Consider the following 5,553-nt stretch of genomic DNA (forward strand, 5'->3'; position numbering starts at 1 on the left):
TTTTTCAGATTTATTGAATGCGTTTTAACAACCAAAAAATTCTAACAGCCTAACAATGCACATAAGTTAAAAATTAATTATCACTTAGTGATAACAAAGATAGTTGATTTACATGGAAAAAAGAACATTTACAATATGTTAATCCTTATTCACATTGTTGATACTGCAATAAAACACAATTTGTTTTTTTTTCATTTCACACACAAAAAAAGACGGGAAATTGTGCTCTGTCAAGAGGCACTACAAGAGAAAGTTTCTTCTTCCAAATATATATTATATGACACATATTGAATAAGTAGACATATATGCATTGTAATTCGTAAAGATCTGGCAAGACCACAGGCTAAAATGCCCACAGATTCACTTAGAACCACTGCAAACTTCGCAGTGAAATTAAAAAACAAAAGGCAAGACTTAGCATTGAAAAATACCTAATAAATTTTTAGTTGAAGTGTAAACGATACCAAATACAGATACCTTGTAAGAGCTTGGCAAAATCAGTGTATCTGATGTGTACAGAGTGACCTTCAGCAACAGTGTCACAAGACAATTTGGAAAGAGTAACTCGGAGATCAGGAAGCAGCAACCATGGACTTTCTGTTTAAAGCTGCAGCATACTACAGAAAAAGGAAGGATGGACCCAGGGCTTAACTGCAAACAGCCATCCTTTTGCAAAGATACATGACGCTCATGTCAAGATAATTTTAAACTTCATTATTTGAAAAAGTACAGGAAAATGTCCCTTTAAAAACTCCAGAGGTTACTGAGCAGCTAGAATTAGCTTGTATTACAACTTGTCTTCTCCCTGTATAGTGTAAGTTCTGAGTTAATATCTACACATAGAGGGTTTTTTTAACTCCTACCTTTTATACCTTTCGAATATATAAATAGTATTAACAGTTATATTACAATGTTTGTGTAGTAAACAGAAAATAACTTTCAAAGTGATATTGCATGAGGTCTTTGACAAGGTTGTATGAAAACACAACTTGAAAACAAAAAAAATCTGACCATGTGCGACTTGCTGGTGGCCATTTCAAAGTCTGATCTTGAGGCCAGTCCCGAAGGGGAGGTCTCTTGCAGTTACTGTAAGGAGAAGTGGAAGGTAATGCTACTGGTGTTTCTGATAGGAAGCTGAAGGAGATCTGGAGAAGTATAGTAGATTGCAGCTTTAATGCTCACTCCACTGAACAGCTAGTCGGCATTAGTTCTGCTTTACGTAAGGTGATTGCTATGACGGGAACTGGGAGAAAATTTCCTTTCATGATGAGTAGGTGATTCTACTGAAATCGCTTCACTTACTATTGCCTGGAGCAGCACAATGATTCAAAAACAGGTTCTTGTTAGGGTTGTGGACCAGGAAAAAGGACCAAGACGTGTGAGATCAGGGACTGGAAATGTTTGGCTAAGGTAGATGGAATGTGTGCGAAGAAGAGGAAGTCCAAAATGAAGTAGAAATAAGAAACGTTTGGGAAGAGGGAAGGCTGGAGACTTATTAAGAGGGAGCCCCTTGAACTGGGCAGCAACTTCTTTCTAACTTACTACACTGAACTATTTTCTGTCAAAAACAAAAACAGCAACAAGTAACAACTTTAAATGAGCAGGCTTGATAATTTTCAGATTTGAAGTCACAAGCAGGTAAGTCAATTTCACAACAAAATGTGGCTCATATTCTGAATCCCATATGTCCACTGTCAAAATGTCATTTATTGAGACTGCACTAATGGACGAATATTTTCTCCACTGAATTTCAGCTTTACTTATTTGGAATTCCACAGAAATGTATCTGTTCACTACAGTAATGACAAATCGAATAACGGAACGTATCATGTCATTTTTTATTGAGTCATTTTAAGTGTGCACTGTGTCTTTAAGAGTATTTTGACTTGTATCATTTTAATGTGCCCTGATTTTTTTCACTTAACTCTCTTCTTTCTCTCTCTTTTTTTTGGCAGTGTTGATTTATTGTGTTAAATACATACCTCCAAAAATTACCCATTAAGCTGCCAGATACAAAGCCATAGAACAACAACAACAAAAAAAATCAGGGACAAACACAAAAAATTAAATAGGAATTCAAAAATAGTCACCCCACCCTGAGAGCAGGCCACAGTTTTTCAAAGAGCCAAAGTGACTCAGTGTGAAATGGTTTTTTTAATACATAAACAAGTCTTTTTTTTAAGAACTCATTTCATAGTCTATTCTTTCAGATTGTAAAGTTCTGTGTCCCATGCAATTTTAATATACATATGTAAACACAGAGATACATACATATACATATGCACACACTTGCAGCTTCCTTCATTGATTTCGTGGGTCTTCCCATCCTGGAACTTGCCTGACGCCTCTTCCCTAAGTGCCAGACAAGGAAGGCAGTCTCCCTTGATTATCTCCACTACGATGCAGTCAGTCTAAAAGTGTAACACTTAGTGTCTTTGCCAAGGCGATGTCTGATTGACAAGTACTGAACTTATTCAGTCTATAGGTGTATCCTGTGCAACAAAGAAATATCAGAAAGGTAAGAAAAATAAAACAGACATAAAAAAATAAAATAAAGTCAAAAAAAAAAAAAACTCTTTAAAGAAAGGGAAACAGAAAATCCTTGGACCGCGGTATTGCTTTGCTTGGTAGGAGCTCACATTATCTCTAGTCCCTTTCGGCGGGGGCGCCGCCTTGCCCTTCTCTGCGCTCTCCTCCTCGGCCTCCACTTTGTACATCTCCTCCGAGCCTTCCTCGCTGTCGTTCTCCTCCGACTCGGTCAGCAGCTCCTCGTCCTTGTACTCGGCCACGTCCACAGCGGAGCCCAGGTGCTCCTTCAGCTTCCCTTGGTGCTTCACGTGGTACCGCTGGTTCTGGAAGAACTTGATGATGGTGTGTTTGGGGAGATCCAGCAGGGCCGAGAGCATGTGGATGGCTTCCTGGTCGGGGTAGAGGCCTACGTCATGGATAAAGCTTTGCGGGATCCCCATGGCTTCTAAGGAGATCTTTGTGCGAGACCGTGGCATTTTAGCGCAACTGTCTTCCATAGGAGGAGGTGGGGGCGGCGCCTCTTCTCTAGGAGGGGAGCTCGCCTTGCTTGGCTGTGACTGCTGTCTGTGAAGACCCTGCACTGGCTCAGGTGGGAGCTGGACCACATGCTGCATGTGTTCACTGTGGTGATGCCGTGATTCTTCCTCATAGATCACGTCCCTCTCGTGCTGGGGAAGGTTCGAGAAGCCACGATAGTGCAGAGGTTCTCCCAGAGGGTGCGGTTTTCTGGGCTTGGGTTCTCTTTCCAGCGGAACAGTTTGTAGAGCCAGCCCTGACTTTTATTTGTAGCCACTTTGGCAAACAGGGCTTGAGACACCTTGGCCTTTTCATCTCCTGTTGGATCTCGTCATAAATGGCAGCTGTGATGTTGACGTTGGCGCCGTCCACCTTAATAGGGAGGTCTGTTGTCGGTGTCGAGGTTTTGGCCTGAGGGGTTCGTGAGGAGCTGGGACTGCTAGAGGCGGAGGAGACCATGCTCACATTGGGTTCATGCTCCGCTCTCGCTCATCCTGGTGAATTCAATCCCGCTCCACTTCTGGCAGATTGAGGAAATTCTGCATGGCCCTCAGGTTTACTAAAAGAGACTTGAGAGGCCGTCCTGGGGTCTTCTTCCTTACGCAGAATGTCAGACAACAATCCCTGTGTACGGTTGAATGCCACTCTTGCAAAGACAGCTTGGGCACTGGCCCTTTTCAGCTCATCTCTCACTTGCTGGTAAATATCTGGACAAACTTCCACAGAAGAGTTGGTTGGCTCTGGCTTAACTGCTCTGGGAATGGGTGGATGGTTCAGGAACTGTTGGTTGATGGCTTGAGGATGCTGGTGAGCCAGGAGCCGGCTAACAGCAATCTGTTGGTTTATCAGATGGGCCATGGCTATTTGTTGCCTGACAAGTTGTGGACTGAGCTGGGGAGAAAGAAGACCAGGGCTCATGATGGACTGTAAAGCGGGCACTTGGTTTCAGATTGGAGTACTATGGTGGATTTGGTTGTGAGGAGACTGTTAGTTGGTTTTCCCCAGAGATGCCAGCTGGTTCATATTTGGTAAATGCATTGGACGCTGGCCCAGAACACAATAGTCTGAAAGGTTTTCTCGCTCCACTCTTTCCACTTTAATCTTCTTATATTTTTTACACCATCTCCCAAACTCCTGGCACTTGGTTGCTGACACATTGGCATAGTATGTGCTATTTACAATGGATGAAATCATACTCTGGGAGAGAGGGCATTCTTTGGCTAATGTGCTCTGGTTCATATCTTTGAGCAGTTCCTTTAAGGCATTGCGGACTGTGGCATGGGTCCACTGCTCCGCAGGCAAGTCTTCCAATTTTGAACAACTTTGTAACTGGATTTTCAACATCACCACATGATAGACATCTTGCAGCATGTCGGCCACTGTTACATCGGGTGCATCCGCAACATAGCTAAGGGGAAGAGGGTTCCATCTCCCCAGCTTGATTATTCCTTGGGTCTGGGCCTCAGAGCTGTGGGAATACCCCAGGGCCAGGAGTGCAGTCTCCACCAGCTGGCTAAAAAGCACATCTTTTCGAACCAAGACGAACTCAGCGTGTTCTCTGTTGTCATATTCAAGAAAGCCGTCCAACTGCTCCACCACACAAAAGACAGGAATCATCAAACCTCCCACGGCCTTGGCCACCGCGCCGTTGGGCCTCCTGCGGGCTCCCATGGGGCTGCCGTTCTGCTCCAACCGGGCCACCTTCACCGGGGGAAGCCCCTTGATATCAGGGCTGCCACTCCGCCGGTCGGGGCTGTCTGGCAGACACGGGCTCTCGCTCCGCCGCTCCATGCTGCTCTGACTCGGAGACAAAGTTCCCACCAGCAGGTCGCAATAAAACGCACAGGGACCTAGGGAGGGGCAGATTCTTTTCTTAACCAAAATTTAATCAATATCCTTTAAGCTCACTTTTTGTTTCTGGCAGCACTTGGATTTGAACTCAAGGCCTTGTGATTGCTGGGCAGGCGCCTTACAGTTGAGCCACTCCACCAGCCCCATTTAGTTAAGCTTCATTCTTGGATCTTTGGTCTGCCTAGAATATTTTTGTTTTGTTTTTGTTTTTTAATGGTAGTAGGCTTTGAATGAAGGGCTCACACTTGGTAGACAAGTGCTCTACCATATGAGCCATATCCCTGTCCATTTTTCTAGTAGGGTCTTGTAATTTATCCAGAGGCCAGTATTAGATCACAATCCTCCTACTTGGGTTCCCACAAAGCTAGGATTATAGACTTGCGCTATTACACCTGGCTTATTCTAGGTAACTCTTTATCTGGCTGTCTTGTCTAGGTAACTTTTTGCCTGATTGGCTGGGATTACAAGCATAGGCCACCATGCCCAGCCCCTAGCTTAGTTTTAACAAGAATTTTGTTGAATCAGTTTAGTAAGAGTCCACTCACAGTTGGTATCTGATTACACTGGCCTCCTTTAGAAAGAATCCTGATAAGTTAGTTTCCTAATAATCCCTGTACCCTTGATGTCTCTTCTTAGTAATATTCCATTTACCATTTC

At 43.7% G+C, this 5,553-nt stretch overlaps 1 pseudogene; it reads right to left on the bottom strand.

Moving 5' to 3' along the window:
• Positions 1–2,177: 2,177 nt before the first annotated feature.
• On the bottom strand, positions 2,178–4,851 carry LOC109696522 (DNA-binding protein SATB2 pseudogene; annotated as a pseudogene).
• Positions 4,852–5,553: the final 702 nt, after the last annotated feature.

The sequence above is a fragment of the Castor canadensis genome, chromosome 11 (assembly GCF_047511655.1).
Source record: "Castor canadensis chromosome 11, mCasCan1.hap1v2, whole genome shotgun sequence".
NCBI lineage: Eukaryota > Metazoa > Chordata > Mammalia > Rodentia > Castoridae > Castor > Castor canadensis.